The sequence below is a fragment of the Hyla sarda genome, chromosome 2, assembly GCF_029499605.1.
Source record: "Hyla sarda isolate aHylSar1 chromosome 2, aHylSar1.hap1, whole genome shotgun sequence".
NCBI classification, from domain to species: Eukaryota; Metazoa; Chordata; class Amphibia; order Anura; family Hylidae; genus Hyla; species Hyla sarda.
In genome coordinates, this window is record NC_079190.1 from 97250611 (window position 1) to 97263048 (window position 12438).

The following is a 12438-nucleotide window of genomic DNA, read 5'->3' on the forward strand; positions in this document are numbered from 1 at the left end:
CTATGTTAATTGTTCGGCGGGCGAAGTAGAGGGCTCAGAAGGGAAGGAGCCACAAATGGTTTTTGGGGGGGCATGTCACCTTTAGGAAACCCATATGGTGCCAGAACAGCAAAAAAAAAAAAACACATGACATACCATTTTGGAAACTAGACCCCTCGGGGAACATATCAAGGGGTAAAGTAAACCTTAATACCCCACAGGTGATTCACGACTTTTGCATATGTAAAAACAAAAAAAAAAAATGTTTCCCTAAAATGCTTGGTTTCCCAAAAGTTTTACATTTTTAAAAAGGGTAATAGCAGAAAATACCCCCCTAAATTTGAAGCCCAATTTCTCCTGATTCAGAAAACACCCCATATGTGGGTGAAAAGTGCTGTGCTGGCGCACTACAGGTCTCAGAAGAGAAGGAGTCACATTTGGCTTTTTTGAAGGAAATTTTGCTCTGGGGGCATGCCGCATTTAGGAAGCCCCTATGGTGCCAAGACAGTAAAAAACAAAACACATGGCATACCATTTTGGAAACTAGACCTCTTGGGAAACGTAACAAGGGGTAAAGTGAACCTTTATACCCCACAGGGGTTTCACAACTTTTGCATATGTAAAAAAAAAAAATTTTTTTACCTAAAATGCTTGGTTTCCCCAAAAATTTACATTTTTACAAAGGGTTAAAGCAGAAAATACCCCCCAAAATTTGAAGCCCAATTTCTCCCGATTCAAAAAACACCCCATATGGGGGTGAAAAGTGTTCTGCTGGCACACTACAGGTCTCAGAAGAGAAGGAGTCACATTTGGCTTTTTGAAAGCAAATTTTGCTCTGGGGGCATGCCGCATTTAGGAAGCCCCTATGGTGCCAGAACAGCAAAAACACCCACATGGCATACTATTTTGGAAACTAGACCCCTCGGGGAACGTAACAAGGGGTTAAGTGAACCTTAATACCCCACAGGTGTTTCACTACTTTTGCATATGTAAAAAAAAATTATTATTTTTTACCTAAAATGCTTCTTTTCCCAAAAATTTTACATTTTAAAAAAGGGTAATAGCAGAAAATAACCCCTAATATTTGTAACACAATTTCTCCCAAGTACGGCGATACCCCATATGTGACCCTAAACTGTTGCCTTCAAATACGACAGGGCTCCAAAGTGAGAGCGCCATGCGCATTTGAGGCCTTAATTAGGGACTTGCATAGGGGTGGACATGGGGGTATTCTACGCCAGTGATTCCCAAACAGGGGGCCTCCAGCTGTTGTAAAACTCCCAGCATGCCTGGACAGTCAGTGGCTGTCTGGTAATACTGGGAGTAGTTGTTTTGCAACAGCTGGAGGCTCCGTTTTGGAAACTGTGGCGTACCAGATGTTTTTCATTTTTATTGGGGAGGGGGGCTGTGTAGGGGTATGTGTATATGTAGTGTTTTTTACTTTTTATTTTATTTTTTGTTAGTGTAGTGTTTTTAGGGTACAGTCGCACGGGCGGGGGTTCACAGTAGTTTCTCGCTGGCAGTTTGAGCTGCGGCAGAAAATTTGCCGCAGCTCAAACTTGCAGCCGGATACTTACTGTAAACCTCCGCCCATGTGAGTGTGCCCTGTACATTCACATTGGGGGGGGGGGGGAACATCCAGCTGTTGCAAAACTACAACTCCCAGCATGTACGGTCTATCAGTGCATGCTGGGAGTTGTAGTTTTGCAACAGCTGGAGGCACACTGGTTGTGAAACACCGAGTTTGGTAACAAACTCAGTGTTTTGCAACCAGTGTGCCTTCAGCTGTTGCAAAAGCTACAACCCCCAGCATGTACGGACAGCGGAAGGGCATGCTGGGTCTTGTAGTTATGCAACAGCTGGAGGCATACTACTTTGGCTGGGGATGCTGGGGGTTGTAGTTATGCAACAGCTTGAGACACACTGGTTTGCTACTTAACTCAGTGTGCCTTCAGCTGTTGCAAAACTACAACTCTCAGCAGTCACCGACAGCCAACAGGCATGCTGGGAGTTGTAGTTATGCAACCAGCAGATGCACCACTACAACTCCCAGCATGCACTTTAGCTGTTTGTGCAAGCTGGGAGTTGTAGTTACACAACAGCTGAAGGTACACTTTTCCATGGAAAAAATGTGCCTCCAGCTGTTGCAAAACTATAAGTCCCAGCATGCCCATAAGGGCATGCTGGGAGTTGTGGTGGTCTGCCTCCTGCTGTTGCATAACTACAGCTCCCAGCATGCCCTTTTTGCATGCTGGGAGCTGTTGCTAAGCAACAGCAGGAGGCTGTCACTCACCTCCAACGATCCACGCTGCATCACATTAGTCCCTCGTCGTCGCCGCCGCGGCCGCCGCTCCTGGGGCCCCGATCCCAACATTGACGTCGGGGATCGGGGTCCCCAGCTCCCGGGGTGCACGTCCCGCACCCGCTCACGTCCTCCAGAAGAGGGGCGGAGCGGGTTGCGGGAGTGACACCCGCAGCAGGCACCTTGATTGGTTGGCCGGCCGACGAATCAGGGCGATCGTGAGGTGGCACCAGTGCCACCTCACCCCTGCTGGCTGTGGCTGTTCGGGGCCGTCAGAGACGGCCCCGAACAGCCTGTTATTCCGGGTCATCGGGTCACTGGAGACCCGATTGACCCGGAATCTGCCGCAGATCGCTGGACTGAATTGTCCAGCGATCTGCGGCCATCGCCGACATGGGGGGTCATCATGACCCCCCTGGGCGATATGCCCCGACACCTGCTGAACGATTTCAGCAGGCATCGGGCACCGGCTCCCCTCCAGCTAGCGGCGGGGGGCGGGAATTGACAGGACGTACTCAAACGTCCTGAGTCCTTAAGGACTCGGAAAAGGGGCCGTTTGAGTACATCCTGCGTCCTTAAGGGGTTAAATGTACTACCTCTGTCTTTCCAGTACACCAAAATATTCACTTAAATGTACTACCTCAGTCTTCTTCAGTACATACACAAAACAAAAATATGTCTCACACTTTAGGAATTGTAGCCTATTTATTCCTGCCACTGTTAGGTACACTAATCTTTCTTTTCTCTTTTCATTACGTGTGTGAGATGCTTTACCAGGCCAGTAGGTGCTTTTGCAAGCTAAAATTAAACACGTATTTCTAAAGGTAACCTAAAAGTAGTATGTAGTCGATAGACCCTAGTAGCTAACCTTATTGGTAGAGAGCCTCAGGCAAGCCAATATACCCTTCTGTATACTAACAGGTGACTCATCGTGGCAAAACGAAAGAAAATGTGGTGAGATTTCAAAAATGTCTAGACAGCTTGAGACTAAAGGTTATAAAGAGCTGTATATAAATATCTAGTGAGCTTCATAAATATCAAGACAACTGCATACATGTCTGGTTAGCCTCATAAATGTATAGAGAGCTATAAAAATGTCTAAGGAGCTAGAAACTAAAGGTTAGATAGCTTCAAAATGTATAGTAAGCTTCAAAATGTCTAGATAGCTTCATAATTGTCTAGTCAAGATGCTAGTCAGAGTAAGTACAAAGGTGTTTAAAGGGGTACTCCAGTGAAAACCTTTTTTCTTTTAAATCTACTGGTGGCAGAACGTTAAACATATTGGTAAATTACTTCTATTAAAAAATCTTAATCCTTCCTGTACTTATTAGCTGCTGAATACTACAGAGGAAATTCTTTTGTTTTTGGAATGCTCTCTGATGACGTCACGAGCACAGTTCTCTCTGCTGAGGTTATTATAATAATAATAACACTTTATTTTTTGTTGTCCTTAGTGGGATTTGAACCCAAGTCCCCAGCACTGCAAGGCAGCAGTGCTAACCACTGAGCCACCATGCTGCCCTTAGCATACATCTGCTATGCATGGTTGCTAAAATGGACAGAGATTTCAGCAGAGAGCACTGTGCTCGTGATGTCATCAGTGTTCCAAAAAGAAAGGAATTTCCTCTGTAGCATTCAGCACCTAATAAGTACTGGAAGGATTAAGATTTTTTAATAGAAGTAATTTACAAATATGTTTAACTTTCTGCCACCAGTTGATTTAAAAGAAAAAAGGTTTTCACCGGAGTACCCCTTTAATGTTTACTCAGATTTTGTCAGGATGTATAGAATGTATTGATAATCCTGTCCTAGTTCCTCTGCCTTAGGGGACAGGCGTCGGGGTCGACTTGTTTTAAGTAAGGGGGTTTGTGGTGTCCTGGTACCGTATTTCATACTGTACCTTTGTAGAGGTCCCATAGTCAGAGTCCCTAGGAACATCGGGGTCCCTCTTCTTTAGTTATCCCCTCGTCACCCCTCAGTTAGTTCATATTTGTATAGACATTCATATAAACATAAGAGTAAATATGTATATATTCAATTGCCTACCTGTTCAGCATAGCAGGACCTGCGGGTCATGTGATTAGGTTCAGAACTCTATGGTTTTCTAAAGGACCTTTGGTGGTTTTAGTCACGTGTTCACCCACAATGCAATGTAACGGAGAGAGACAGTTGTTATGGACCAATCCAAAACGGCCTGCCCATATAAGGGAGCCTCGGCCATTACTCGCTCTCTTGGGTTGATGATTCTGGATGAGGTAGGACCTCCGCAACTTTCAAGCACGTTTACTAGGCCAAAGCCTTGCAGCCTCGGCCTATTTCAAAGTGGTTATACTAAGCAATTCCCCGCTACTCTCCGCAAGATCACTGGACCTAAACGCACCCCTAAATGTAGCGGATTTATGCTACAAAATCTCTGAGAAGCCAAATTGAGCTTATCTAATCCCAACCAACTGTCAATCGCTGCTCAGCTATATCTATAGAGACTCTGTTATCTGGACTGTTACTATTGCTGCATGTACAGAAATTCTTCAGTAAAAGTTCCTGCAAGTTTTCAGTTAACAGTGGTTGTGGACAATCCTTTATTCTACATTCACCTATTGCTCTTGGGAAGGGTGGCAATAGGCCTATCAAGATTACAGTATTTAACCCTTACCCTGGCATCACGAGTGACAAGGGTTAACAGCGCCCTTTATTATTCTGAACAGCAACACCCTAACTACCCTACACCCCACAAGGCTTTATTCCCCAAGTTTACCACACAAACTTTTATGTGAATGGTGAAGATAACAAACAAAACCACCGCTATTGGTCTGACACTAACCCACATTGGATAGATCCCTCCAAGACTGTTGGAACACAAACATTGATGGTATGGTGTGGTATATGGGGTACAAAGATAGTGGGGCCATTCTTCATCAATGGAAACCTCAAGGCCACTGGATATGCGAAATTGCTACATGATGATGTGTTTCCCTCTTTATGCACTGAAGCTGGCACGTTCCCTGAGTTTTTCCAGCAAGATGGTGACCACCACATTATGGGTGTCAGGTCCGAACATACCTAGATGAACAGTTTCCTGGAAAGTGGATTGGTCGTCGAGGGCCAGTTGAATGCCCCCCAAGGTCTCCCGATCTGACCCCCTTAGACTTTTATCTCTGAAGGCAATTGTCTATGCTGTGATACGAGATGTGCCGCACCTGAAACTATGGATACTGGAAGCCTGTGCTAGCATTTCTCCTGCAGTGTATATAGTAGTATATAGCAGTGTATATGGATACTGGAATCCTGTGCTAGCATTTCTCCTGCGGTGTATATAGTAGTATATAGCAGTGTATACGGATACTGGAAGCCTGTGCTAGCATTTCTCCTGCGGTGTATATAGTAGTATATAGCAGTGTATACGGATACTGGAAGCCTGTGCTAGCATTTCTCCTGCGGTGTATATAGTAGTATATAGCAGTGTATACGGATACTGGAAGCCTGTGCTAGCATTTCTCCTGCGGTGTATATAGTAGTATATAGCAGTGTATACGGATACTGGAAGCCTGTGCTAGCATTTCTCCTGCGGTGTATATAGTAGTATATAGCAGTGTATACGGATACTGGAAGCCTGTGCTAGCATTTCTCCTGTGGTGTATATAGTAGTATATAGCAGTGTATACGGATACTGGAAGCCTGTGCTAGCATTTCTCCTGCGATGTTGCTATCAGTGTGTGAAGAGTGGGAGAAGAGGGTTGCATTGACAATCCAACACAATGGGCAGCACATTGAACACATTTTATACGTGGTCAGAAACTTGTAAATAATTCATCAAAGAATAAAGTTACTGGAATTGTATGTTATTTTTTTTATCCTTGTTGCTATTAGGTTTTTCTCCTTTTTCTTCCTTTTTTGCTGTATTAATAATTTTATTGATAAAACAATAAATAGTTATTTAAAAAAGTTACGTTAAAACCAAGCACATCATTGTTTTTCTTGTGAAATTCCCAATAAGTTTGATGTGTCACATGACCCTCTTCCTTTTGAAAAAACAAAAGTTGGATTCAAAATGGCCGACTTCAAAATGGCCGCCATAGTCACCACCCATCTTGAAAATTTTCCCCCCTCACATACACTAATGTGCCACAAACAGGAAGTTAATATCACCAACCATTCCCATTTTATTAAGGTGTGTCCATAGAAATGGCCCACCCTGTAGATCAAAATACATATTGGGGATGTGCGACCATGTCTTTCTCTACTTGAATTCCCATTCCCATATGACTGTATGGACACACCTTCTAAACAGATCTTAAATCTAAATTCTCCCACTCTGAAATAAAACACTGACACTCATGAACCTTTTAAGTGGGCTGGGTGGTGGTCACAGCTCATTTATTTAAATATATGTAACTCTGTTAAATAAATATAACACTGCATAGCAGTAACCATGAAATACACAACTTTTATTGCCGAAGTACTGCTTCAGCCGAAGTAGTATGCCCCACTGTCTCCACAGCGTGCATGTGCTGCCTTCGGCACCTTAAAACTCCCCAAAATAATCTTCCTTTACGCCAGCTGTGACTTACAAAATCAAACCAAAGTATATTTAAATTAATTATTTAATTTTTTTTAATTTTTTTTTTATTATAATATATATATATAATTTTTTTATTTTTTTTTTATTTATTTTTTAAAAGGGGTAACAAAAAACCGAACGTCCCACAACAGGACGCCCAGTTGAATAAACAAAACAAAACAGGAAAGCAAAAACCAGGGAGGGAGGGCGGGACCTTGGATGCTGGAACACAAGAGGGAGAGCTGCTTGCAGGACACCCAGTAAATACCCCTGGGCGTACACCCCTTGGAAACCCCTCCCCAAGGTGCTGAAGTGGGAGGGTTACTGTTTGCTTCCTGCTTCTTAACCCTTTCGTCCCCACAGTCAGGGCTACCTATGTCTATTCGGCTAGGTAACCTACAGACTGTATGGACACACCTTCTAAACAGATCTTAAATCTAAATTCTCCCACTCTGAAATAAAACACTGACACTCATGAACCTTTTAAGTGGGCTGGGTGGTGGTCACAGCTCATTTATTTAAATATATGTAACTCTGTTAAATAAATATAACACTGCATAGCAGTAACCATGAAATACACAACTTTTATTGCCGAAGTACTGCTTCAGCCGAAGTAGTATGCCCCACTGTCTCCACAGCGTGCATGTGCTGCCTTCGGCACCTTAAAACTCACCAAAATAATCTTCCTTTACGCCACAGAAGGAGCCCGTGTACTCCTACACGGAGCTCCGACCCCCACTCAATACAAAAAGGGCCTGTTCAACGCCATCTTGAAGACCAGAAAGGAAGATGTCCAGCCCAATATCGTTGAGGTGGACACCATCGCTGATCATAAACCTCCTATTATCCCCTTCAAGCTCCCTGTGCCTAACCACCACTCCGACCTTAGACCGAACAAACCTCGCCATCCTGGAGTTAACTAAACGGCGGGACCGCTCAATTGCCTCTGCATCCCTGGCACCCTACCATTTGACCCGCGGAACAATCTCCGACCACACCAGAACCATCTCGGAGAAAAAAAACCCGAGCCGCTCCACATCTGCTTTCATAATGGTTATCAACTCGGGGACCCTAGTGAAACATAGGTCGTTGCCACCCGCGTGGAAAACCAAAACAACTCCCGATCTCAGCCTACCGGACAGGTCCACCGTCTCCGAAAGCACTTGAGGCCATCTCATACCTGGAATTCCCCTCCATTGGGCATCGACCTGATGGAAACCCAACGATCTCCCTCCAGGACGGCAGGCCGCTCGCTGTGCCGCCCGATGAAAATAGGAGTGGCCCAAGAACACAACCGTAGCAACCGGAGGATCTAAAAGGAAAAAACAGGTTAAAGCAACAATTCAGGGCGCACATAACCAGCATAGCAATCCGAGCGCCAACGCCCAATACGCTGAATATCAGACACGGACAATCCTGCCCTGTACGCTTCCGTAGCCGCCCCAATCCGAAAGGAATGCGTTCCGAATTCGGAAGGGGGGGCCTCCGCGTATTGCACACCGCTTGAACAGCGACTGGAATTGAAAACGGGATAAAGCCGAACCATCAGCATGAGAGAAAAATTGTCTGCCAGAAACACGAATCAACAAATAGGCGGAGACAGCCCGCACCGGGCAAGCCGGGCCATCAACCGACTGAAGGCGAATCCAAGCTCCTGTTCCCGCCTGATCGGTTTTTGACCGTCGAATACGTAGCTGCAAAACACCGTTGGAGCAAACCACATCCTCAAAAAGCAACCCACCAGAACCCTGCTTAGAGGAAGGAACCAGCTCCCCAACCCGCAGAGCACCAAAAAACGCAACACAAAAAGCAGCGGAGTATAAGGCAGATATCAAAGGAGAACAACAGCAACTGACCGAGGCCTGTACTAGCGAGACAAGCAAAGGATAAGAAACCGGGCGCCGCTGTTCCCTGCGGACATGAGTACGCTGCCATCCCTTCATTGATTGCTGAATCAAAAAACGTTTTGTAACATCTTCCCATCCCAGCAAGCGAAAATAAAAACTAACCCCCGCCAGCCTGCGCCGTGCCACTAAAGCAGAAAAATTTGAAGCGCGCAATGACAATAAGTAGTCCACAGTTACCTCCAATCTCGAATCAGAACACCCAGACACATTTCGCCCAGACACCAAAAGACACCACTCCTTCCACGCCTTACCATGTCCTGACCACGTAGAGGCCGCCATCGACGATTCCAGCAGTGGCATCAATCTCCTGTCACTAGGCCCCAGACCAAAGGCGGGCACGGTCGACCCTCCAGCTCTGCCGTCGGGCACAACCTCCTGAAGTCCTGGAACTGAAAGCGAGACAAAGAATCAGCAATAACATTATCAACACCCGGGACATGCCGAGCCTGGAACCAAATATTGAATTCCAAACAACGAAGAACCAAGTGACATAAAAGCGACAAAACAGGAAGAGAAGAGGAAGACAAGCCATTAATGCAATGCACCACACTCGAGTTGTCCGTCCAAAAGCAAACCCTTTGGTTACTAAAACGACCACCCCACAGCTCAACAGCCACAATGATAGGAAAAAGTTCTAATAACGCCAAGTTCCGGCACCAACCCCTCTCTTCCCAATCCGGCGGCCACGCCTCCGCGCACCACTCACCACCAAAAAAGGCTCCAAAACCAACCGACCCTGCAGCATCCGTGAAAAGCTGCAGTTCACCGCTGCAGACCTCCTCCACCTGCCAACAGGTATGGCCATTGTAACACCGCAGGAACTCTCGCCACACCAACAAATCAGACCTCAGGCACCGAGAGATACGGATCCGGTGACCAGGGAGGGCAACTCCCCTGGTCGCCAAAGACAAACGTCTAGAAAAAACTCTGCCCATCGGCATTACCCGACAGGCAAAAACCAAGTGCCCCAAGAGCACCTGCATCTGCCGAAGAGTAACTTTCTTCGCCTCACAAAAACATTCAACCCATTGCAACATAATCTCCAACTTGGCAGAAGGCAAGCGAAAAACCATAGCCACCGAATCAATCTCAATACCCAAAAAGGACATTACCGTGGCCGGACCTTCCGTCTTGTCCGCAGACAGCGGAACACCAAAACGCTGCATCAAAAACCGAAAAGTACTTAACAGGAAACCACATCTGGGGGAACCCGCAGGGGCAACAAACAAAAGGTCGTCCAAATAGTGAATCACCGATGAACAGCCCGTCTCAAAACGTACTACCCATTCCAAAAACGTACTAAACATTTCGAAATAGTGACATGAGATAGAACAACCCATGGGCAAACAAACATCATAATAGAAATCACCATCCATACGACAACCCAACAAATGAAAACACTCCGGATGTACAGGGAGCAAGCGAAAAGCCGATTCAATATCTGACTTCGCCATTAAGGCCGCAGGCCCCGCTCCCCGCACTAATGCCACTGCCCTGTCAAAAGACACGTATGAAACCGAGGAATCCTCCTTCGGAATCCCGTCATTTACAGATGTACCCTTCGGGTAGGACAAATGATGGATAAGTCGGAATTTTCCAGCCTCCTTCTTAGGCACCACACCCAACGGGGAAACTCTAAACATAGCCAGCGGAGGATGGCGGTACGGGCCCATAAAGCGCCCCAGGGCCACCTCCTTTCCAATTTTTTCCCTCAACACCTCCGGGCGTTCCCTGGCCGATTTTAGATTGTCAGGGTACTCCCCAACATCAGAACCCAAAACAAAGGGGATAAAAAAACCCTCAGCAAAACCATCCCTCAAAACTCGGGCGCACTCCCTATTGGGGTACTGCTCTAACCACGGGGACATCGCGGACACGTTCACCGGCGTCCTTCCCCTCACCAGCAGCTGCGGGACGCCCCGGGAGCTTCGGGGCCCGTGGAGAAACGCGTTGCAGCGTGGCCACCTCCGCAAGCGGAGCATTCGTGCTTGTATTTGCACAGGTTAAGGAACATGCAGTGTCCTTCATTAAATAGCCAGCATGCGCCGGGACGCCGCACGGCCACTGACCCTGATGTCCCCGCTGGGCCAGCGGCCCCAGACTGAAAGGGGGTTCCCTTCTGGGCCATCATCAAGCGCAACCAAACATCAGTTGCCTTAACACCCCAACCAACCTCAGGCGTCAAAGCCAGGCGACGACGAAATTCTTCGTCATAACGCCACCAGGCCGAACCCCCATGAGACTTGTAAGCATTATATACCGAGTCCATATAAATAAAAAGCTCCGAACACCGTTCAGGATGCTTTTCACCCATTATACAACCCAAAACAGCAAAAGCCTGAACCCAATTTTCCATAGTCTTAGCTACTTTTGGCCTAGCTGGAAAAGACTTTTCAGGCTGAGGCCTACGCTCCTTATCTATGGTGTGCTGATCCACCGACACCAACGACCAGACATCAACATACTGGTTCCCCCAAATCTTCTCTTTCACAGCCAACTCAACATGTGATCCTAGGGGACTGACACCACAAAAGAATGACTCCTTATGTACCCCAGCCCGTACCGGGGAAACCTTCCTAACCACGGGAGCCGGACTAGCCTGTGAACCTTCCAACCTGGCCAAAACCGCTTTAAGAGTAGCCAAAAGATCAGAACCCGCATCACCCCAAACCCCAGCAAAGTTGAACTCACCCGTCTGCGCAGGAACAACAGTCGGAATAGATGAAGGTCCACTCTGAGGAACCGGAGCAGGGTCCACACGCTCCACCGATGCAGGTGCATCTACAGCCCCAGGTCGGTCAGCTCCTTGCGAAGACCTCCGAGCAGGCTTGGACTTGTGTCGCCTGCCCGAACGCCTACGAGACCTCCTGTCCGGGCTAACGGAACTCCAAGAACTCTCCCCCGAGGAGGAGGGCGAACGCCAGCGGGATGAACGGGACCTGCGGGACCTGTCCCTGTTCCTGGACTCCCGGCGACAATGTCTCCTACACCCATGATGCGACACAGCAGTTCTGCTCCTGCGCGATCGGCCAGAACCCCGGGAGGACGATTGGGACCGACGCCCACGGGACCGACTCACAGACCCACAACCATCACGGTCACGCGGTGGCTGGCTGACTATAGGCGCCGGTAATTGTGCAGCAGCAACCACAGGGGGAGGGGGGGGAGGAGGGGGGGGGGTTATGCAAGGAGCTGGGGGCACTAGATGGCTGCAGTGCAGGGGTTAAAATGTAGCCTGAGAGATAGGAGGCAGCAAACCCTGCCCCACCCCCACCACCTCTACAGCATCTTCAAATAAAGGCTCACTACCCACATCCATGGAATCTATTGCAGCAGGCAGCAAGGGGGCATTTGCAGGGAGACTAGTAGAGCTGCTGCCTGCTATTGGAAGCACACTGAGACCCGGGAAAACAGGGGGGGTACCAGGCACCTCATCAGCTGAGGAGGATGCCTGTGAGTTATGGGAGGCCTGTGCACCCATTACCTGGCGTACAACTGGAGAGCGAGACTCAGCACTTGCTAAAGCTGAGAAATCGCGCCGGGAAGTGCTGGGAGCCGAAACCGGAAGGGGCGGAGCTACCGCCCGACACCTCGCCGGACCCACGCTGCCAGCGGAGGCCCGGGATCCAGGTGCCGTGCGCGCGGCCTCCCCAGCACGCCGGGCGCCGCTAGGAAGGTGAGGGGGACTGGGG